Below are 25180 nucleotides of genomic sequence, written 5' to 3'. Positions count from 1 at the left end.
TCGTTTCTAAAGTCTCCCTGAAAAAAAAAAAAATTCAGTGGGAGATTAATATTGCCCTTTCTGCTTGTGTGCCAGTCTTGACTCCTGGGTGTGCCATCTCTCTCTCTCAGATAGTGGGCCATAGAAAGCCTATTTATTTTTTTGGTTGATTTGGGTTGTAAATTCTACCTGAAAAAATCAATAAATCAATCAGTGGGAGATAAATATTGGCCTCTGGGCTTGTGTGCCACTCCTGACTCCTGTGTGTGCCATCTCTCACTCAGTGGGCCATAGAAAGCCTATTTTTTTTTATTTGGTTTCTAAATTCTCCCTGAAAAAATCATTTTATTTTATCTGGTTTCTAAATTCTTCCTGAAAAAATCATTTTATTTTATTTTGTTTCTAAAGTCTCCCTGAAAAAAAAAAAAAAAAAAAAATGGGAGATTAATATTGACATTTGTGCTTGAGTGACAGTCCTGCGTGTGTGGCATCTCTGTGATTTGGTGCCACAGAAAACAGAGTGTGTAACATTGTGCCTGATTTTCCTTGTGGTCTCACCAACCTGTAAAGGGATATCGAAATCATACTGAAGTTATAGCTCACCGTGTAAGTTGTTTTACAGCAACAAATAAAGTTACTTTGGTTAAGTTTTTAAAACAATGAGGAAGTCTGGTGGAAGAGGTCGTGGCCGTGGGCGTTCATTGTCAGCTGGTAATGATGGTAGTGGTAGTGGAGCATCAGGTGGTCGTGGGAAAAAAAATATTCCACCTAAGTCTGGAGCTGTGGAGCCAGGTTCGTCGTCTGGCTACACAAGGCCTCTAACGCTCTCTTTTCTGGGAGTAGGAAAACCGCTTTTAAATCCGGAGCAGCAACAGCAAGTTTTGGCTTACCTTGCTGACTCAGCCTCTAGCTCTTTTGCCTCCTCTTCTGAAACTGGTAAATGTAAAAGCAGCGCGTCGTTTGTGGATGTTCACGGTCAGGGACAAGTCGCTTCCTTGTCCTCTTCAGCAAAAACAACAACAAGAGAGAAGGATGCAGCAGGCGACACAACGGGTTACTCCATGGAGCTCTTTACACATACCGTCCCTGGCTTAGAAAGTGAAACAGTTAACAGGCCATGCCCATTACAAGTAGATTCTGACATGGAGTACACTGATGCACAGCCACAGCCAGACTACTATGCTGGTCCTTTGACTCAGACCACAACATTGCCCTCTCAGGGTACTGATCCACAATCAGACCCTGATAAGACTATGTTGCCCCGTCACGAACGCTATACCACTGACCGACACGATGACACAGACGAAATTGCACACGAGCTAGAAGAGGAGGTTATAGATGACCCAGTTGTTGACCCCGATTGGCAGCCATTGGGGGAACAGGGTGCAGGCGGCAGTAGTTCTGAAGCGAAGGTGGAGGAGGGGCCGCAGCAGGCATCAACATCGCAACAGGTTCCATCTGCCAGGCCCGTATCTGGCCCAAAACGCATGGCAAAGCCAAAACCTGTTGGAGGACAGCGTGGCCATCCGGTTAAAGCTCAGTCTGCAATTCCTGAAAAGGGATCCGATGCTAGGAAGAGTGCAGTCTGGCATTTTTTTAAACAACATCCAATTGATCAGCGCAAAGTCATCTGTCAAAAATGTTCAACTAGCTTAAGCAGAGGTCAGAATCTGAAAAGTCTCAATACAAGTTGCATGCATAGACATTTAACCACCATGCATTTGCAAGCCTGGACTAACTACCAAACGTCCCTTAAGGTTGTAGCACCCTCGGCCAATGAAGCTAGTCAGCAACGCAACATCCCTTCCGTCACTGTAAGGCCACCATTTTCCGCACCACCGGCAGTATCTGTGCAGGTTTCTTTGCCAGCCCAAAGCAGTCAGGGATGGAGTACGCTGAACCACGCTACGAGCTACCCAGTCGACACTTTTTTCCAGAAAAGCCATCCCAGCCCTGCACCAGCATGTTAAACAGCGCATCGTCCATGCACTCAGGCAATCTGTGAGTACAAAGGTGCACCTGACTACAGATGCATGGACAAGTAGGCATGGCCAGGGACGTTACATGTCCATCACGGCACACTGGGTGAATGTGGTGGATGCAGGGTCCACAGGGGACATCAATTTCGGGACAGTTGTGCCTAGCCCACGGTCTAGGAAACAGTTGGCTGTAGGGGTTCGCACACCCTCCTCCTCCTCGTCCTCCTGCAGAAGCGAGAGCTCTTCCACAGACCGCAGTCGCCCAACCACTCCATCGGCAGCTGACACTGTTGCACACCAGTTGTCCCATTATGGGCCAGCTACTGGCAAGCGTCAGCAGGCTGTATTGGCTATGAAGTGTTTGGGCGACAACAGACACACCACGGAAGTTCTGTCCGAGTTCTTGCAGCAAGAAACTCAGTCGTGGCTGGGCACAGTAGATCTTGAGGCAGGCAAGGTAGTGAGTGATAACGGAAGGAATTTCATGGCTGCCATCTCCCTTTCCCAACTGAAACACATTCCTTGCCTGGCTCACACCTTAAACCTGGTGGTGCAGTGCTTATTGAAAACTTATCCTGGGTTCTCCGACCTGCTCCTCAAAGTGCGTGGACTTTGCTCACATATCCGCCGTTCGCCTGTACACTCCAACCGTATGCAGACCTATCAGCGGTCTTTGAACCTTCCCCAGCATCGCCTAATCATAGACGTTGCAACAAGCTGGAACTCAACACTGCACATGCTTCAGAGACTGTGCGAACAGAGGCGGGCTGTTATGTTTTTGTGGGAGGATACACATACACGGGCAGGCAGTAGGATGGCAGACATGGAGTTGTCAGGTGTGCAGTGGTCGAAGATACAAGACATGTGTCAAGTCCTTCAGTGTTTTGAGGAATGCACACGGCTGGTTAGTGCAGACAATGCCATAATAAGCATGAGCATCCCCCTAATGTGTCTGCTGATGCAAAGTTTAACGCACATAAAGGATCAGGCGTCTGCACCAGAGGAAGAGGAAAGCCTTGATGACAGTCAGCCATTGTCTGGTCAGGGCAGTGTACAGGACGAGTTAGCGGGCGAAGAGGAGGTGGAGGACGAGGAGGATGATGGGGATGAGTATATTTTTAATGAGGAAGCTTTCCCGGGGGCACTGGAAATTGGTTGCGTGGCAAGGCCGGGTTCTGGTTTTTTGAGGGACACAAGTGACGTAGATTTGCCTGAAACTGCCCCTCAACCAATCACAACCGCAGATTTGACAACTGGAACTTTGGCCCACATGGCGGATTATGCCTTACGTATCCTCAAAAGGGACACACGCATTACTAAAATGATGAACGATGACGATTACTGGTTGGCCTGCCTCCTTGATCCTCGCTATAAAGGCAAATTGCAAAATATTATGCCACATGAGAACTTGGAACTAATATTAGCAACCAAACAATCAACTCTTGTTGACCGTTTGCTTCAGGCATTCCCAGCACACAGCGCCCATGATCGTTCTCACACGAGCTCCAGGGGGCAGCAGACCAGGAGTGTTAGGGGTGCACACATCAGAAGTGGCGTTAGACAGAGGGGTTTTCTGACCAGGTTGTGGAGTGATTTTGCTATGACCGCAGACAGGACAGGTACTGCTGCATCAATTGAAAGTGACAGGAGACAACATTTGTCCAGTATGGTTACAAACTATTTTTCATCCCTTATCGATGTTCTCCCTCAACCGTCATTCCCATTTGATTACTGGGCATCAAAATTAGACACCTGGCCAGAATTGGCAGAATATGCATTGCAGGAGCTTGCTTGCCCGGCAGCTAGTGTCCTATCAGAAAGAGTATTCAGTGCTGCAGGTTCAATATTAACCGAAAAAAGGACTCGTCTGGCTACCCAAAATGTTGATGATCTAACATTCATTAAAATGAACCACAACTGGATTTCGAATTCTTTTGCCCCACCTTGCCCGGCCGACACCTAGCTTTCCTATGAAAAGCTCTTGCCTGTGGACAACTGTGAATATCTTTTCTAATGTCTTAATTTGCTGCAGCTGATTGTCCAGCATACGACATGTTTACACCTCCCTAAATGGCCAAACTCCCCACACGGGGCCGTGGTATCGCGACTTGGCGCAAGCACCCGTGAGAGTGCTGTTTGTCTGAAGAGGTGGGTGTGCCCGCTTTTGGTCGACAGCACTGCCACTGGGTCCCTCATAGTACAATAAAGTGTCTCTGGCGGTGGTGGTGCGCACCCAACGTCAGACACACTGTTGTAACATGAGGGGCCCTGGGCCTGTACCGCCGGCCACAAGAGAGTTCACCCACCCCCAGGTCAAACATTGCTCTACCACTTCCACAGTTATCTCTCACACTTCCACCAATGTTTAGTCTATGCGCTGACATCCTTCCATTCCTGCCACTGACAATACCATTGTGTTGACATGTATGATGGTACTTAACATAGTCAGGGGCAGTGTCCTCTATTTACCACAGTAAATACTTTGCGCTAAATTAGTAGGTCTGAAACTACGCAGAGTATCCCACCCCTGTACCTAATGATTGCACCCTTTAGTGTTTTCGTTTTGTTTTAATGCGAGACATTCACATTTATTTATTGTTTTGGACTACTAACTGGCAGACACTCATTACAATCGGCCTCCGCTGACCAGACCACTGCTGCCCGTGTACCCCTGGAACCAATTTTAAATTGCCTACAGTCAGCCCAATTTATTATGTTAGGCCTTCTAAGCCTGTCTGCGGTCCCTTTTTCCACTAGGCCTCCACTGACCTGTCTACTGCTGCCCGTGTACCCCTGGAACCAATTATAAAGTGCCTACAGCCTGTCCAATTTTATTATGTTAGGCCTTCGAAGCCTGTCTGCGGTCCCTCCTTCCACTAGGCCTCCACTGACCTGTGTACTGTTGCCCGTGTACCCCTGGAACCAATTTTAAATTGCCTACAGCCAGCCCAATTTATTATGTTAGGCCTTCGAAGCCTGTCTGCGGTCCCTCCTTCCACTAGGCCTCCACTGACCAGACCACTGCTGCCCGTGTACCCCTGGAACCAATTTTAAATTGTCTACAGCCTGTCCAATTTTATTATGTTAGGCCTTCGAAGCCTGTCTGCGGTCCCTCCTTCCACTAGGCCTCCACTGACCAGACCACTGCTGCCCGTGTACCCCTGGAACCAATTTTAAATTGCCTACAGCCAGTCCAATTTATTATGTTAGGCCTTCGAAGCCTGTCTGCGGTCCCTCCTTCCACTAGGCCTCCACTGACCTGTCTACTGCTTCCCGTGTACACCTGGAACCAATTATAAAGTGCCTACAGCCTGTCCAATTTTATTATGTTAGGCCTTCGAAGCCTGTCTGCGGTCCCTCCTTCCACTAGGCCTCCACTGACCAGACCACTGCTGCCCGTGTACCCCTGGAACCAATTATAAAGTGCCTACAGCCTGTCCAATTTTATTATGTTAGGCCTTCGAAGCCTGTCTGCGGTCCCTCCTTCCACTAGGCCTCCACTGACCAGACCACTGCTGCCCGTGTACCCCTGGAACCAATTTTAAATTGCCTACAGCCTGTCCAATTTTATTATGTTAGGCCTTCGAAGCCTGTCTGCGGTCCCTCCTTCCACTAGGCCTCCACTGACCAGACCACTGCTGCCCGTGTACCCCTGGAACCAATTTTAAATTGCCTACAGCCAGCCCAATTTATTATGTTAGGCCTTCGAAGCCTGTCTGCCGTCCCTCCTTCCACTAGGCCTCCACTGACCTGTCTACTGCTGCCCGTGTACCCCTGGAACCAATTTTAAATTGCCTACAGCCAGCCCAATTTATTATGTTAGGCCTTCGAAGCCTGTCTGCGGTCCCTCCTTCCACTAGGCCTCCACTGACCTGTCTACTGCTGCCCGTGTACCCCTGGAACCAGTTATAAAGTGCCTATAGCCTGTCCAATTTTATTATGTTAGGCCTTCGAAGCCTGTCTGCGGTCCCTCCTTCCACTAGGCCTCCACTAACCTGTGTACTGCTGCCCGTGTACCCCTGGAACCAATTTTAAATTGCCTACAGCCAGCCCAATTTATTATGTTAGGCCTTCGAAGCCTGTCTGCGGTCCCTCCTTCCACTAGGTCTCCACTGACCTGTCTACTGCTGCCCGTGTACCCCTGGAACCAATTATAAAGTGCCTACAGCCTGTCCAATTTTATTATGTTAGGCCTTCGAAGCCTGTCTGTGGCCCGTTCTTTCTACTACTCCTACACTGACCAGACCACTGCTGCCTGTGTATCCCTGGCACCTATTTAAAAGTGCCTACAGCCCAATATTTTTTTATGTTAGGCCTTCGAAGCCTGTCTGCGGCCCGTTCTTTCTACTACTACTACACTGACCAGTCTACTGCTGCCCGTGTACCCCTGGAACCAATGTTAAAGTGCCTACAGCCCAATATTTTTTTATGTTAGGCATTCGAAGCCTGTCTGCGGCCCGTTCTTTCTACTACTACTACACTGACCAGTCTACTGCTGCCCGTGTACCCCTGGAACCAATGTTAAAGTGCCTACAGCCCAATATTTTTTTATGTTAGGCCTTCGAAGCCTGTCTGCGGTCCGTTCTTTCTACTACTCCTACACTGACCAGACCACTGCTGCCTGTGTACCCCTGGAACCTATTTAAAAGTGCCTACAGCCCAATATTTTTTTATGTTAGGCCTTCGAAGCCTGTCTGCGGCCCGTTCTTTCTACTACTACTACACTGACCAGTCTACTGCTGCCCGTGTACCCCTGGAACCTATTTAAAAGTGCCTACAGCCCAATATTTTTTTATGTTAGGCCTTCGAAGCCTGTCTGTGGCCCGTTCTTTCTACTACTCCTACACTGACCAGACTACTGCTGCCCGTGTACCCCTGGAACCTATTTAAAAGTGCCTACAGCCCAATATTTTTTTATGTTAGGCCTTCGAAGCCTGTCTGCGGCCCGTTCTTTCTGCTACTACTACACTGACCAGTCTACTGCTGCCCGTGTACCCCTGGAACCAATGTTAAAGTGCCTACAGCCCAATATTTTTTTATGTTAGGCCTTCGAAGCCTGTCTGCGGCCCGTTCTTTCTACTACTACTACACTGACCAGTCTACTGCTGCCCGTGTACCCCTGGAACCAATGTTAAAGTTCCTACAGCCCAATATTTTTTTATGTTAGGCCTTCGAAGCCTGTCTGCGGCCCGTTTTTTCTACTACTCCTCCACTGACCAGACCACTGCTGCCCGTGTACCCCTGGAACCTATTTTTAATTGCATAGAGCATCCTTTTTTTAATAGTAGGCGTACAAAGTCTGTCTGCGGTCCACTATTGAAATTGTCCTCCACTGCCCAGAGCAATGCTGCCTGTGTACCCCTGTAACCTTTTTTAAGCTGCAGTGAGCCACATTTTTGGTTTAAGGCCTACTACCTGTGTCTGTCTGCGCCACTCAATACAGCTGTGTTCCTTTGAAAAAAGCTGAGCGTCAATAGTCTTGTTTTCAGCCTCTAGGAATTTTAAAAACTGCATTGGGGCTACAACTTTGGTAGGGCCTACTAACGGTGTCTGCCGCCCCAAGGTGTGCCCCAGGTTTCGTCCACATTGCTTCGATCTTCCTACTCTCGTTTAGTAGTTGTTGGAAACTACACTGCATTAGGCCTACAAATTGGGTATGGGGTGTAGAGACGGTGTGTTCCACTCCAAGGTGTTCCCCAGGTTTCCTCTCCATTGCTTCAATCTTAATGCTCTCGTTTAGTAGTTGTTGGAAACTACACTGCATTAGGCCTACAAATTGGGTATGGGGTGTAGAGACGGTGTGTTCCACTCCAAGGTGTTCCCCAGGTTTCCTCTCCATTGCTTCAATCTTAATGCTCTCGTTTAGTAGTTGTTGGAAACTACACTGCATTAGGCCTACAAATTGGGTATGGGGTGTAGAGAGACGGTGTGTTCCACTCCAAGGTGTTCCCCAGGTTTCCTCTCCATTGCTTCAATCTTAATGCTCTCGTTTAGTAGTTGTTGGAAACTACACTGCATTAGGCCTACAAATTGGGTATGGGGTGTAGAGACGGTGTGTTCTACTCCAAGGTGTTCCCCAGGTTTCCTCTCCATTGCTTCAATCTTAATGCTCTCGTTTAGTAGTTGTTGGAAACTACACTGCATTAGGCCTACAAATTGGGTATGGGGTGTAGAGAGACGGTGTGTTCCACTCCAAGGTGTTCCCCAGGTTTCCTCTCCATTGCTTCAATCTTAATGCTCTCGTTTAGTAGTTGTTGGAAACTACACTGCATTAGGCCTACAAATTGGGTATGGGGTGTAGAGACGGTGTGTTCCACTCCAAGGTGTTCCCCAGGTTTCCTCTCCATTGCTTCAATCTTAATGCTCTCGTTTAGTAGTTGTTGGAAACTACACTGCATTAGGCCTACAAATTGGGTATGGGGTGTAGAGACGGTGTGTTCCACTCCAAGGTGTTCCCCAGGTTTCCTCTCCATTGCTTCAATCTTAATGCTCTCGTTTAGTAGTTGTTGGAAACTACACTGCATTAGGCCTAAAAATTGGGTATGGGGTGTAGAGACGGTGTGTTCCACTCCAAGGTGTTCCCCAGGTTTCCTCTCCATTGCTTCAATCTTAATGCTCTCGTTTAGTAGTTGTTGGAAACTACACTGCATTAGGCCTACAAATTGGGTATGGGGTGTAGAGAGACGGTGTGTTCCACTCCAAGGTGTTCCCCAGGTTTCCTCTCCATTGCTTCAATCTTAATACTCTCGTTTAGTAGTTGTTGGAAACTACACTGCATTAGGCCTACAAATTGGGTGTGGGGTGTAGAGACGGTGTGTTCCACTCCAAGGTGTTCCCCAGGTTTCCTCTCCATTGCATCAATCTTAATGCTCTCGTTTAGTAGTTGTTGGAAACTACACTGCATTAGGCCTACAAATTGGGTATGGGGTGTAGAGAGACGGTGTGTTCCACTCCAAGGTGTTCCCCAGGTTTCCTCTCCATTGCTTCCATCTTAATGCTCTCGTTTAGTAGTTGTTGGAAACTACACTGCATTAGGCCTACAAATTGGGTATGGGGTGTAGAGACGGTGTGTTCCACTCCAAGGTGTTCCCCAGGTTTCCTCTCCATTGCTTCAATCTTAATGCTCTCGTTTAGTAGTTGTTGGAAACTACACTGCATTAGGCCTACAAATTGGGTATGGGGTGTAGAGACGGTGTGTTCCACTCCAAGGTGTTCCCCAGGTTTCCTCTCCATTGCTTCAATCTTAATGCTCTCGTTTAGTAGTTGTTGGAAACTACACTGCATTAGGCCTACAAATTGGGTATGGGGTGTAGAGACGGTGTGTTCCACTCCAAGGTGTTCCCCAGGTTTCCTCTCCATTGCTTCACTCTTAATGCTCTCGTTTAGTAGTTGTTGGAAACTACACTGCATTAGGCCTACAAATTGGGTATGGGGTGTAGAGAGACGGTGTGTTACACTCCAAGGTGTTCCCCAGTTTTCGTCCACATTGCTTCGATCTTCCTACTCTCATTTAGTAGTTGGTGAAAACTACACTGCATAAGGCCTACAAATTGGGTATGGGGTGTAGAGACGGTGTGTTCCACTCCAAGGTGTTCCCCGGGTTTCCTCGCCATTGCTTCGGTCTTCCGACTCTCGTTTAGTAGTTGTTGGAAACTACACTGCATTAGGCCTACAAATTGGGTATGGGGTGTAGAGACGGTGTCTTCCACTCCAAGGTGTTCTCCAGGTTGCCTTTCCTGAGCTTCTATCTTCAGGCTCTTGTTAAATAGTGGTTAAATGGAACAACTGCATTTGGCGTACTAGTTGGTTTGGGGCCTACTAACAGTGTCTGCCGCTCCTTGTTGTTCTCCTGGTTTCCTGTCCTGAAATTCCATTTTCAGGCTCTCGTTAAGTAGTTGTTAATGTTAGACTGCATTTCGCCTACTAGTTGGGTTGGGGCCTACTATTGGTGTCTGCCACTCCTTGCTGTTCTCCTCCACTGAACAAAGCTGTGCCGCCTGTTTACTACGGTTGCCAATTTTGAACTGCATTTCGACTACTTACTGATTTGGGCCTACTCTCTGTGTCAGCCTCTCATTCCAGTTGTCCTCCACTGCAATGCCCCCTGGTTAGTCCTGTGTTACCAATTTTGAACTGCATTTAGCCAACTTTATTCTTTGGGCCTATATCTGTGTTTCCTCCTCATCCTGCCCATTGCCCAGCCAGTGATAGATGAGTCTGCTGGTACATTGACCCATAACGCAACATTCCCCGTGCACGCTACACAGCAAGATTGTGACCCTGCTGAAAGTCAGGTTCCTCTTCCCGCATACCATACCACCTTACACGGGGACAAAGAGGAAGGTGCAGATGAAAGTGCAGGTTCCTTCATCAGGTGGGGGGAGGAATACTAGTTGGCGACGTCACTGGCACAGGGCCTCTCATAGTACGCAAAAGTGTTGCTGCCGGTGGGAGGCGCCCCCGCCGTGCAAACACACCGCTGTACTTTGAGGGGCCCTGTGCCAGTGCCAATGCCAACGAGTCGGCCCCCCCTGCTTGCTCAGGATCACAGCACTTGCAAAGTTGAAATACTTACCTCTCCCTGCTCCACTGCCGTGACGTGTTCCAGATTTCCTGGGCCCACTAATTACTTGAACAAGCCCTACCCCCCACAACTTTAGCCAAATGACCCCCAATTTCCAATGCCTAACTATTATTATAAGGTAAATTAAGATTGATAAGCTTCAGTAACAAGAATGGATGTTTTTGCCATTAAAATGGGCAGTGTAGGTGTTTTCCTGGCCTCCACTCACTGCCGACTATGCTCCCCCATTGACTTGCATTGGGTTTCGTGTTTCGGTCGATACCCGACTTTTCGCGATAATCGGCCCATTCCACCCGGCTCGACTCTAAAAAGGTCAAGGTCGCTCAACCCTAGTGATCACCCTTTTACTTTTTTAACATCATCTTGCCAAAGGCCAGTGCTTGTCTTGTAAAATAAAAATTTAACAAATTACACTGCACATAACAAACACACAGGATTACATGCAAATTAGTTTACAATACTGGGTTATAGTAACATTTCCATCAAATTCCATCACAACTTGCTGAACACAAAACTCTGGGATACTGAAACAGAATTAATAATTTTTTATATATTCTAACACTTGTATAAGTATGTTCATTTATTTCTTTCTGCGCGAAAATCTGTGCTTAAGACTGGGTTTACATGTCCAACAGTCATGGTCCGAGTACTATGATATGGACCATGGCCACCATCAGGGCATTACTACCCTTACTGGTGTATGGGGCCCAGTGAGCAGAAGTGAAGAGAGGGGGTATTTATGTTTACCCCATAAATATAATTTTTTGTCTCTGCAGGCCCTAACTTGTCTTGCTTTGTTTGACGTTTTATAGGTTTAGATATGATTATTTCCTTAAGAAAATCAATGTATATAATTGTTAACACTATTGCTAGGACCTTATAGGGACCAAATAGGTAGAGACAATGTTGATCGGGGACTCTGTTGCGCAGTATAGGATGCCAACCTCTGTAGCTAGGAAGGGCGATAAGAGGGCCTTGTGAAGAATAATTTCATGTCAATCATTTGTATTCTATTTGGCATGGAATAATAAAAACCCCTTACTTTGTGTAACTGTAACAGGACACCTAGCTCAGCAGGTGGTCATGCATCAAAAGGCTGTGAGTGACAGATCTCATACCTTGAGCCAGCTAAGCTCAGGACAAAAGGCTTGCTTGCAATATGGAGTCCATGTAGTGTAACCGCTTTGTTCAGACAGCTAGGATTTCATAAGGAGAATATGGGCTTATTGTGCATCCTAGCCATACACTGGTTACATTTTAGAGATCTCTGGAATGGTCTGAACACCTTAGAGGGTCTCGATCCATTCTAGCACCCCAGGGTGGCTAGTAAGAGCCAGGTAGCCAAGCTGTGTTTGGTCTCAACACATAGCAGGGGTCTGGGCAGATCCTTCCTAGGACTGTCCATTAAGGAGTTAAGACTAGTGATGAGTGAATACATACAGCACTATTCATTATTCGCACGAATAGTACGGTATTCAGGCTATTTGTTACTCAATGAGTAATTAGGTATTCACCTTGGTATATTCAAGCGACTTGGTATATTCAGGCTTGCCAATCACAGTAATGCCGGCACCATCTTTGGTGTGACATTACTGTGAGTGGCTGGTCTTACAGCATCATAGGGGATATTTAAAGGCTGCCAGCACCAACTTGTTTACATTGCAGCCGGAAACAGCGTAGGGAGAGCATAAGGATAGTGATGGGAGCTTATAAGGAGCGTTATTCATTCCAAAAAGCTCTTTTAAGAGCTGAAGATTGTGAAGATTAGTTTTGTTTGGTGGGGATAGGGTAGGGAGAGATTTGATAGGAGGGAGGGTAAAAGGCAAGCACCTGGGTGTTTTATCATCATTGCAAGTACATGCTGCAGATCTCTGCTATTTTCCACTGTGTTGTATAGTTAGCATTAGGAACAGACTGTGGGATAAGGGTGAAATAGGGAGGGGTTCATCCTCTACCAAAATTTACAAATCAGCTATTTTTAGCGGCAAATAATATTAGGTAGTACCAGCATATACAAAACCATTTTTTGGAGCTAGATAATATTCCTGTGTAGCAGCCTATATTTCTATATTTTTTTTACCGTAAAATAATATTGCTCAGCGCCAGCATATAGTGTTAGGGCTAGCGGAACGCACCAAGTAATAGAGAGATTGATACGAGGTGCGTTCGCAGCCCGGGATCCACCGTGCAGAGATACCTGCTGCAAAGTAATGGCGGATGGACACTGAGCTCACACGTGGGTTAAACTTCACCCCATATGAAATGAAAGCAAGCTCTGTTGCCTCATAGAGTCACGCTGTACACAGAGAATTATACCCTATCTAGGTTTGTGCTTGCTCTGGAACTCTTCTGTGCTAACCGCACACATGAAGGAACCAGATGCTAAGCCAAGGCTAATTGCCCCCACTGACGCTAGCTGCCTACCTGAGTGTACAGCCCCAAAGCTAAACAGACTCACACCACATATTAACTGAGTGGTAGAGTATCCACTGGCAATAGCGAAAGACAAATGATACTAGCGCTAGGCTGTGCGGCCATGTGAACCTTTTATAGTTGTAGCTCTCCAGGACCTTACTAGTGGACCAATAGGAACTGCTACAGGACCTGAGCGTGTGACCCCCAACCTCCAATGAGAGGCCTTCCCTTGGGCATCCTCAGAAGGAGAAAAGCAGGACTTAGTCCCAGGAGTGCCTGCTCGCTGCCGAACAGTACTGCTTATAATGGCTGAACCTGGAAGGGCAGCAGTAACCAAACGTGCAGTATCTGTCTGAGTAAAATCATAGGAGAACCACAGGAGTATATAGGAAAATATAAACTTTATTAACAGAAAAATATTAAAAACCACACGTTAAAAAACACCAATAGAAAACACCAGGAACACCCAAACACATATATAGTCAATACATATACTATATGGTGATATGATAATTGTGCCTTGTAATTATGGGTAAATGTTAAACACTAGAAGATCCATGGCACCCCCACCATCTCATAATAGGACAATGCCATCTGGTCCACCTATGTAGTAAGTGTCACTGACACTAAAAGAAGCTCCATTGCTCCAGACCAGATAATCATGCACCATGCTGAGGCAGGGATGTGAACAATGCCATGGGAGGGACTGGTAATAATACATTGCTTGCCAGCATAAACAAGATCTCCCTCCAGACACCAACCATACCCGGATCTTACCATGCACAAAGGGGTCCCTGGATAGGGCGCAATCCCCGACGCGCGTTTCGCCGCTCCTATACTTGGCTTTCTCAAGGGGAATACAGGACCTGAGCGTGTGACCCCCAACCTCCAATGAGAGGCCTTCCCTTGGGCATCCTCAGAAGGAGAAAAGCAGGACTTAGTCCCAGGAGTGCCTGCTCGCTGCCGAACAGTACTGCTTATAATGGCTGAACCTGGAAGGGCAGCAGTAACCAAACGTGCAGTATCTGTCTGAGCCAGGCGCTGGGACGCATGTCTCCACTGAACAGGTTCCACTGTGGCTGGAAAAGAATGGGAGACTGAAGCGGACATGGTTAGAGATTCCCCCTGTGCAGGGGCAGGAACTTGACACCTAACATATAGTAACAGAAATTTTAAAAGCTAATTGCTAAATAATATTCCTCATCTATTGTTTAAATACCTAATATTTCTCTAGCATTTGTGCAACTGGCGTAAAACCTGTTGAGCTACAAAAACGTCACTATTTGCCAGTAATTTCCCTGTGTCTGCTGTTGGCATGTCTCATGAAGGCAATGTAAGAAAATCCTAACAAATTTGTATTGGTTAAAAAAAGCATATTTTTATCTAGCAGTTGTGCAACTGCTGCAATCCGTGCTGAGATAATCAAATGTGACAATTTAGCAGTGGCAATAATTTTCATTACTCTGATGTTGCAGTGTGTCAGCAAGGCAATATTAAAAAAACTGACTGAATTTTCTCTTGGTTTAATAAATAGCGTATCTTTATCTAGCAGTTGTGCAACTGGTGCAATCCGGGCAGAGATAATAAAATGTCACAGTTTAGCAGTGGAAATTATTTTCATTAGTCTGCTGTTGCAGTGTGTCAGCAAGGCAATATAAAAAAATTAATACATTTTTATTAGTTTAATAAATAGCGTCTTTTTATCTAACAGTTGTGCGAATGGTGCAATCCGGGCAGAGATAATCAAAAGTGATAATTTACCAGTGGCAATAGTTTTCATTACTCCACTGTTGCAGTGTGTCAGCAAGGCCATATAAAAAAAATCATAATTTTCTATTGGTTTAATAAATAGCCTATCTTTATCTAGCAGTTGTGCAACTGGCGCAATCCGGGCAGAGATAATCAAACATGACAATTTACCAGTGGCAATCATTTTTATTACTCTGCTGTTGCAGTGTATCAACAGGGCAATATAAAAAAACAACATAATTACCTATTGGTTTAATAAATAACATATCTTTCAGTTGTGCAACTGGTGCAACCCGGGTACATATCATGAAACATGACAATTTAGCATTGGCAATAATTTTCATCACTCTAATGTTTTAATGTGTCAGCAAGGCAATTGATAGTGAGTACAAGTTTCACAATTGCACAATGTGCAAAGTTTTCTTAAAATTACCCAATGAATCTATATAAAACCAGCTGAACGATGCCGTGATGGGGGACATCACAATACGCTTTGCAGTTATTACAAGAGGTAAAAATAGGGAGTACAAGTTTCACCATTGCACAATGTGCAAAGTTTTCACATAGTAAAAAACTTTACTCCTGTGGGGTAAACATACACTGCTAAAAAAAATAAAGGGAACACTAAAATCCCACATCCTAGATATCACTGAATGAAATATTTCAGTTGCAAATCTTTATTCGTTACATAGTGGAATGTGTTGAGAAGAATCAAACATAAAAATGATCAATGTAAAACAAAATGAATATCCCATGGCGGTCTGGATTTGGAATGATACTCAAAATCAAAGTGGAAAATCAAATTACAGGCTTATCCAACTTCAGTGGAAATGCCTTAAGGCAAGGAAATGATGTTCAGTTGTGTGTGTGTGTTGCCTCCATGTGCCTGTATGACCTCCCTACAATGCCTGGGCATGCTCCTGATGAGGCGGTGGATGGTCTCCTGAGGGATCTCCTCCCAGACCTGAACTAAAGCATTCGCCAACTCCTGGACAGTCTGTGGTACAACGTGACGTTGGTGGATGGTGCGAGATATGATGTCTCTGATGTGTTTGATCAGATTCAGGTCTGGGTATCGGACGGGCTAGTCCATAGCTTCAATGCCTTCATCTTGCAGGAACTGCTGACACACTCCAGCCACATGAGGTCTGGCATTGTCCTGCATTAGGAGGAACCCAGGGACAACTGCACCAGCATATGGTCCCACAAGAGTTCTGAGGATCTCATCTCGGTGGCTAATGGCAGTCAGGCTACCTGTGGCGAGCACATAGAGGGCTGTGCGACCCTCCAAAGAAATGTCACCTCACACCATTACTGACCCACTGCCAAACCGGTCATGCTGAAGGATGCTGCAGGCAGCAGATCGCTCTCCATGGAGTCCCATACTCTGTCACTTCTGTCACATATGCGCAGTGTGAAGCTGCTTTCATTTGTGAAGAGCACAAGGTGCCAGTGGCGAATTTGCCAATCCTGATGTTCTGTGGCAAATGCCAAGCATCCTGCACGGTGTTGGTCTGTGAGCATAACCCCCATCTGTGAACGTCGGGCACTCAGATCATCCTCATGGAGTCGGTTTCTAACCATTTGTGCAGACATACGCATTTGTGGCCGGCTGGAGGTCATTTTGCAGGGCTCCGGCAGTGCTCCTCTTGTTCCTCCTTGCACAAAGGCTGAGGTAGCGGTCCTGCTGCTGGGTTGTTGCCCTCCTATGGCCCCCTCCACGTCTCCTGGTGTACTGGTCTGTCTCCTGGTAGCGACTCCAGCCTCTGGACACTACGCTGACAGACACAGCAAACCTTCTTGCCACAGCTCGCATTGATATGCCATCCTAGATAAGCTGCACTACCTGAGCCACTTGAGTGGGTTGTAGTGCCCGTTTCATGCTACCACGCGTGTGAAAGCACAACCAACATTCAAAAGTGACCAAAACATCAGCCAGAAAGCATTGGTCTGAGATGTGGTCTGTGGTCCCCACCTGCAGAACCACTCCTTTATTGAGTGTGTCTTGATAATTGCCAATGATTTCCATCTGTTGTCTATTCCATTTGCACAACAGCATGTGAAATTGATTGTCAAACAGTGTTGCTTCCTAAGTGGACAGTTTGATTTCACAGAAGTTTGATTTACTCAGAGTTATATTTTTTTGTTTAAGTGTTCCCTTTATTTTTTTGAGCAGTGTACATGACCACTAGGTACTTGTTGCAGAAGCAGGAGATGATTTCCTGAACAAAATGGGTTTGGATGGTAAGGGATGGACGTTAAGACAACTTCCAAAAAAAACCCATTTGGTTTGCATATACATTACGTTGCTGTCAACTGTAGGGCTTACAAAGTTGGAGGAAATCCAGCCCTTGTTCAATTTTAGAAGAGTCAGCCTGCCTGCAATTTCCGTTGACAGCAGTCTGCACCTATCTGTTCTGATTGCACCAGCAGAACTAAAAATCCGCTCAGACAACACATTTGCGGCAGGGCATGGCAGCACCTTCAAGGTGTACATGAAGAGGTAGGGCCAAGTGTGCAGCTTGGACAACTAATAGTTAAAGGGCACTGAAGAATCAGGAAGGATGCTGGTATGGTCACTTAAGTCATAGATACACCCACAGATAGCCCTTGCTGATGGGACACCCCCCCCCCCCACCTGGTGTGCATGGCCGTCCCCTGTAATCCCCGTGGGAGAAAAGAGCCAGTACCTCTGCTAACCTTGTTGTCTGAGAGTAATCTTTTCAGAAAGTCTTCCACAATGGCCCTCTGCCATGCATGCACTGAAAATAACACGTCTGCCTCCGACAAGAGGGAAGCAAATTTCTTCTTCTCAAGAAAGGTGCACAGTCAGTATTTCATGTTGGATAAAATGTGTTTCACTCGAGGGTCTTGGGAAAGGCATCTGGACATGAAGCCACGTGTGGCAGACTACAAAGAGTCAAACATTCAGTGTCCTCACCAGGAAGACACTAACTATCCTCTCCTCCTTATGATGCATAGCCTCCTCCTCATCTTCAGGCCATCCATGCTGGACAGGCAACAAGCTGGGATTTCAAGTCTTCTCTGTAGCACAGACCAAAAACTCCTGTTCCTCGTCATCACCCAATGTGGCTTGAGAATATTCTGTCAGGCTGGGTTGTGTGGTATCAGCCACTGTAAAATCTTGCTCCATAGCCAACTGCTCGGCATTCAAAGCTTCATCTTTGAGATTCTGCACCGAACACTTTAATAGACAGAGCAGTGGGATGGTTATGCTGATAATAGCATCATCAACGCTCACCATCTTGGTGCAGTACTCAACGTTTTGAGGAACCTCACATAGGTCAGCGATCCACACCCACTCAGCAGTTGTTATGTGTGGGGGTTGAGTGTTTCTCTGACGGGCATTGAGAAGCTGGAATTCAGAGACTGCCCTCTGCTGCTCACTAATCCTTGCCAACATATGAAAGGTTGAATTCCAGCATGTGGGCATATCACAAATCAGTCAGTGATGAGGCAAATTAAAGTGCTGCTGCAGCAAAGCTAGACTGGCAAAAGCCTGAGATGAGTTTTGGAAATGTGCGCTGACACAGCATACCTTTTCAAGTAGGTCAGACAAGTCAGGGTATGTTTTTAAAAAACACTGTGCAACCAAGTTCAGCACATGGGCCATGCATGGAACATATACCAGCTTGCCAAGCTTTAAAGCCGCCACCAAGTTACACCCATTGTCGCATACTACCAAACTTGGTTGGAGGTTCAGTGGGGAGAGCCACTGATCGGTCTGTTCTTTTACCCCTTTCAACAGCTTGGCTGTGTTGTGAGCTTTATCACCTAAACAGATGAGCTTCAGCAGAGCATGCTGCCACTTCGCTAAGGCAGTGCTGCAGACTTCCCAGCTTTGGAGTGATGGGGAGGCTAATTTTACTGAAGAGGAGGAGAGACATGAAGTGGAGTACGAGGAGACTAAAACCTTGATGGATGTTGGGCCCGCTATTCTTTGTGTGAGTAAGATGTTTGATGTTCCTTCGTCTGACTCTGTCCCAGACTCCACCAGGTTAACTCAGTGTTCCGTCAGGGAATTGTAGTGTCCCTGTCCACAAGAACTTGTCCACGTGTCTGTGGTTAGGTGGATCTTCCCTGTGACTGCATTGATCAGAGCGTGCTTCTGTAACGCAGGAAAGGAACACCAGGAAAAATAGTGTAGGCTCTGAACCGAGTACTGTGGGGCTGCCACCACCAAGAGGTATCAGAAAGACGCAGTTGCCACAAGACGAAATGGCAACATTTCTAAGGCTAGCAATCTGGCAATGTGGGTGTTTAGCCTTTTAGCCTGTGGGCTGGTGGATATTTCAGCTTTCTGTTAAACGTCTGGGGCAGGGACAACTGAACACACACTTTGACAAGGAACTGGATGTGGTTGCTCAGCTGTCTACCTAGTGTGAACACTTACCTCTGGCTAATAACATGGTAAAGCCTGCATTTATAGGAAGGTTGGAACCAACTGTGTTCGGATGTAATTAAAATCACAGCATGGTGAAGGGCGGGGCGTTCAAGTCATAAAAAATAGTACATAGTAAATATAGGTAAACTGACTGAACAGCAATCTAGTCTGAACTGGTGCATAACCAAAAAAGACTTACATAGCAAATAGATCAATGGCTGGTTATGTACCAGTTTTGACTAGATTGCTGTTCAGTCAGTTTTCCTATATTTACTATGTACTATTTTTTATGACTTGAACGCCCCACCCTTCACCATGCTGTGATTTTAATTACATCCAAAAACAGTTGGTTCTGACCTTCTTATAAATGCAGGCTTTACCATGTTATTAGCCAGAGGTAAGTGTTCACACTAGGTAGACAGGTCAGGGACCCATCCGATCTGAGATTACCTTGACGTTTGGTGAATGGGCTCACATTTTTTTGGCCAAATCTTGTGCTAAGCATCTCATGTGTTTTTCTCATAGATTTCACAAGCCATTATGCTATTCACATGTCATGTATCGCACATTTCCTTTCTTTAGTACAGTTAAGTGCAGCCATTGATCTATGTACTGTATGTGACATGGAGTTCAATGGGAACTGTTGATTGGTGATGGTACGGTGCAGAAGTGGAGTTTTTCCAAGAGTGGACGGTGTGACTGTGGAAGGTTTGAGGGTTGGAGGCTGAGATGGGGTGGAGCAAGGGTAGAATATCAAGGGGGCCCAACAATTTTGCCATTATGGGACCCTGAAATTCCTGGTGGCAACCACAATGAGGATCACAATATATGATCCATCTGTGAGTCTCCTCTCCTGATCTGAACTGAACAGTTGGCATGTAAGGCTGTTGAGCTCTGATCAGGAGATATGCAGTTGGTCTGGACATCACAATCTGTACTGTGAATGTCGAACATATAAAACCAACCTTAGTATGGGTTCTTTTTGTTAGAAAATGATGTAATTTAAAAGCAGATTATATATTTTTTGTAATGTTCTGCATAATCTATATTGCCTTAGCAATAAAAACATGAAATCTTCATTTAGTAGTTATTTTTTAACAGTCTGTTGTCTTATACATAGCATCTTAAAATATTTCCCCCTCATACACAGTTACATCAATTGTAAATGTTCTACTATATCCTTGATATAAGCAATTCGTTTTTCATTTAAATGGAAAGTGATTCTAGAAAACATAAACTGGTCTTATCTGTTTCTTTAGATCTTACACAATTTAAGGGAATGGAAATTCAGACATCATGAGCATGGGGGTTGCCCTATCACACACACAGGACATTAGTCACTTAAACTGACTGGCAGTCCCCATGGAGCTTAGTGTATAAGAATGTCAGATTGACTCAAGACCCACCAAGCCGCAGCAAATGACTCAGCAGTAGCAATAACAGCTCAGGAGTTCTAACTTACTTGGAAACGTTTGTTTTCCTTATATGAACTTGTATATATTTTTATCTCAGCACAGCAGCTGTACTTTGACTCATATGTGAAAACTAAACATGAGTAGGAAGTTGTATTTTAATAATGACAAGTGTAATGACTTACCTGCCATATGTTAATGATGAATCATTTTTTAAAATACTTTTTTTTTTTCCTTTCCTTTCCCTAGATTTATCAAAATTCATATCATGATAACATTCCAATTTATCGAAAAATATCCAATGAATAAGCCATAAGTGTTGGTCATAAACCTAGGATCCCACCTATCAGAAGAACTGATGTCCTGGAACCCAAATTTGCCATTCAAAATGTCCTGCAGAAGTTGTGTGTTGAGGCATGGCTTGAGATAAAAAAACAAAACGCTTTAAATAGTAGTCACATCATGACGAGTATTCTTGTAAACATGGAAAGTCTACTAGATATGTTGCATAGCCTAAAGCACATCAGCTCTAGTGGCATGTAATCACTCAACAAATACCAGTGAGAGTATATAATACATACAGTCATGGCCAAAAGTGTTCACAGCATTAAAATTCTTCGACAAAATGAAGTATTTATCCCAGAAAATTATTACAATTACACATGTTTTGTTATACACATGTTTATTTCCCTTGCGTGTATGAGAACAACAAAAAAAACAGATTAAAAAGGCAAATTGTACATAGTGTGTTAGGGCTAGCGGAACGCACCAAATAATTAGGAAGATGGTATAAGGTGCGTTCGCAGCCTGGGGCCCACCGTGCAGAGATGGAACCTGCTGCTGAGTACTAATGGACTATATGGCGGTATAATGTGGATACACACATGGGTTAGCTTCACCCGGTATGAAGGAAGCAAACCCTGTTGCGTTACAGGGCCACGGTACCGCACAAAGAGCGCAAGCAAGGAGTCACAGAACTCTATCCAAAGACACAGGGAAAGAGTTCCTCTAGACCACTTGCGCTTGACACCACTACTGAGGTGTCAGAGTTTAACTGAAATAATAATTAAATGCACAAGAGTGCGTGCAGTGCCACTCTGGCGGACGCCACTAACCACCCAGACTTGGGTCAGGAAAGGGCTCTAATAGCGCACGGCGCCGCACTGGCGGTCACAGCAATAAGATGCTGTATCGTGTGTTAGGTGCAGATAGCACTGTCGGGCGCTAGATAGCAAGCAACCACCATACGTGAGCAGTCAACAACACTAGGAAGGGGGATGATAAATGAGCGACTTTCACACATCTGCACACTCACAGGACCTGAGAATGTGACCCCCGACTTCCAATGGGAGGTCGTCCCGTGGGCATGCTCAGTATGGGAAAAGCAGGACTTAGTCCCAGAAAGACCTGCTTGCTGCCTAATCAGTGCTGGCTACAAAGGCAGAGCCAGGAAGGGCAGCAGTAACCAGTCACACAGTATTAGCTTGAGCCAGAAGCTGGGACCGACGTCTCCGCTGAGAAGGCTCCACTGCAGCTGGAGAAGAATGGGAGACAGCAGCGGAGATGGTTCGAGATTCCCCCTGTGCAGAGGTGGGAACTCGACACCTAACATTACCCCCCTCCCTGGGCCGCACTACGTTCAAAGGCTGCAATGAGCAGCGGGGCCTGACTGTGCTCTACACATTTCCAGGTTCTGCCCTCTGGGCCATGACCCTTCCAGTCCACCAGATAGAACTTCTTGCCATGTAGCACCTTGCACCCCAAGATAGTGTTCACCTCATAATCATCTGTGGATGAACCCGATGTCCCGGCAGATGACTCGGAAAACCAGGACATGTAAACGGGCTTTAAGAGGGACACACGAAAGGTGTCAGTGATACCCAGGCATGGAGGAAGAGCCAGAAGGTAGACCACAGGATTAACCTGTTCCAGAACCTTGAAGGGACCTAAATAGCGAGGCGCAAACTTAGTGGACTCAACTCGCAGCCTGGTATTGCGGGCAGAGAGCCATACTAAGTCGCCAGGAGCAAAGTTCGGAGCATGGCACCGATGTGCATCGGCAGAGACCCTCATTCTCTCCTTGGAGGCCCAAATGGTATCCTGTGTGTGGTCCCAGATGTCCCGTGTTTCCACTGCCCAGTCTGCTACCCTAGAGTCGGTGGAAGACCTGGGCATGGGCACAGGAACCCGTGGATGCTGACCGTAATTAAGGAGGAATGGGGTTTGCCCAGTGGAGTCGGCTACTTCGTTGTTCAAGTCAAACTCTGCCCACGGTAGCAGGGGTGCCCAGTCATCCGAGACAAAATGTCATAGGTATGTGACCAGGATCTGGTTGGCCCTCTCTACCAACCCATTCATCTCGGGATGGTACGCTGAAGAGAGATTCAGCTCAATACTAGGCGACAAAGCTCTCTCCAGAACCGAGATGCAAACTGGGGACCCTGGTCACTGACAATCTTATCAGGCATACCGTGTAGGTGGAGACATGTTTGACAAACAACGCCGCCAAGGCCGTGCAGAAGGTAACTGTGGGAGAGGCACCAAATGCACTATTTTAGAGAAATGGTCGGTAACTACCCAAATAATGGTGCAGCTACGGGACTTGGGTAAGCCAACCACAAAGTCTATCCCGACCATCTCCCAGGGCCCATCAGCCACCGGTAGGGGGTAAAGAAGCCCAGCAGGCCGTTGTCGAGAAGACCTATTCCTGGCGCAGGAGACGCATGCCCAAATATAGTCTTCGACATCACGGGCCATATGCGGCCGCCAGTACGTCCTTGCCAGAAGCTCTGATGTCCTCTTGATCCCGAAATGTCCACCCACCCTGGACAAGTGAACCCAAGAGAGAACCGCCAGTCACAAATTAGATGGCACGAAAGTCTTGTCCGGGGGCACAAACTCTAGCAACACCGGAGCCACAGTTTTCAGACTCTCGGAGGGGACAATTAGCCAAGGCTCCTCTTCCTTTGATGACACCACGGAGCGGGAGAGAGCATAGGCGCAAATGTTCTCCCCGGATAGGAAATGAAGGGTGAAGTGGAACAGGGTCCATCTAGCCTGGCGAGAATTTAGCCGTTGGGCTGTTTGCAAACACACCAAATTCTTGTGGTCAGTGTAAACTTGGAAGGGAAAGCGAGCTCCCTTCCAGGAGGTGTCTTCACTCTGAAAAGGCCAACTTCATTGCTAGCAACTCCATGTCCCCGAAGGAATAATTCCTCTCCGCCGGAGTGAAGGTATTAGACAAGAAGAAGCAAGGATGCTTCCGACCTTGAGCATCCTTTTGGAAAAGGACTGCTACAGCACCAACGGATGAGGCATCCACCTCAATAATGAAGGGCTTATCTACATCGGGATGATGCAGAATGGGAGCACTAGCAAAATGGGACTTAACAGATAATAAGGCCTTGGAGACTTCCTCCGACCACAATTTGGGATTTGCACCTTTCTTGGTGAGGGCTACCAAGGGAGCTACCAAAGTGGAGAAGTGGGGAATGAACTGGCGATAGTAATTAATGAACCCCATAAAGCGCTGCACTGCTTTGAGTGAATGAGGTTCCTGCCAGTCCATCACTGCTTGTAGCTTGGCAGGATCCATAGCTAATGCCTGGGCTGAGATGATATAACCCAGGAAAGGCAAGGACTCCTGCTCAAACAGACACTTCTCCAACTTGGCATAGAGGGAGCTTGCCCTTGGAGATCGAAGACTCTGCAAACATCTCTCCGGTGAGAATCTACAACTGGAGAGTAGATGAGAATATCATCCAGATAGACTACCACCGAGGTGGAGAGCATATCGCGGAAGATGTCATTCACAAAGTCTTGGAAGACTGCTGGGGCATTACAAAGCCCAAAGGGCATCTCCAGAAACTCATAGTGCCCATTCCTGGTATTAAAAGCCACCTTCCATTCATCGCCCTCACAGATGCGAATCAGGTTGTAAGCACCCCGCAGACCTAACTTAGTAAATACTCTCACCACACGTAGTCTATCGAAGAGCTCAGATATCAAAGGCAGAGGGTACTTATTCTTAACGGTGATGGCGTTAAGACCCCGGTAGTCAATACTTGGACGCAATTCTCTGTTCTTCTTTTGCACAAAGAAGAACCCAGCCCCCGCAGGTGACACTGACTTCCTAATGAATCTTCTTGCCAGATTTTCCTGGATGTATAGGGACATTGCCTCCATCTCTGGGAGAGACAGGGGATAGACTCATCCCCTGGGAGGCTCTGACCCAGGCAAGAGATCAATAGGACAGTCATGGGGTGGTGAGGCGGCAGAGTCTCTGCAGCTCTCTTGGAGAATACGTCCGCATAAGACCAATAGTGTTTGGGGAGAGAGGTAAGATCTGCGGGTACCTCTGTTGTGGCAACCTGAACGCACTCCTTCAGACATCTGCCCTCACAAGATTTACTCCATCGCAGAATTCTCCCAGAAGACCACTCTATATGTGGAGAGTGGTAACGCAACCAAGGTAACCCTAGCAGAATCTCATCTATTCCCTCAGGAATGACAAGAAGGGAAACGATCTCCTGATGGGATGGAGACATGGATAATGTAAACGAGATAGTCTGGTGTGTAATTTGTGAAGGCAGTATCGACCCATTCACCACTCTTACGGTCACTGTTTTGGCTAGCATAACCAAAGGCGAAGGCTGAG

The sequence above is a fragment of the Ranitomeya imitator genome, chromosome 4, assembly GCF_032444005.1.
Source record: "Ranitomeya imitator isolate aRanImi1 chromosome 4, aRanImi1.pri, whole genome shotgun sequence".
Taxonomy (NCBI): domain Eukaryota; kingdom Metazoa; phylum Chordata; class Amphibia; order Anura; family Dendrobatidae; genus Ranitomeya; species Ranitomeya imitator.
Note: the sequence above shows the minus strand (reverse complement) of the source record.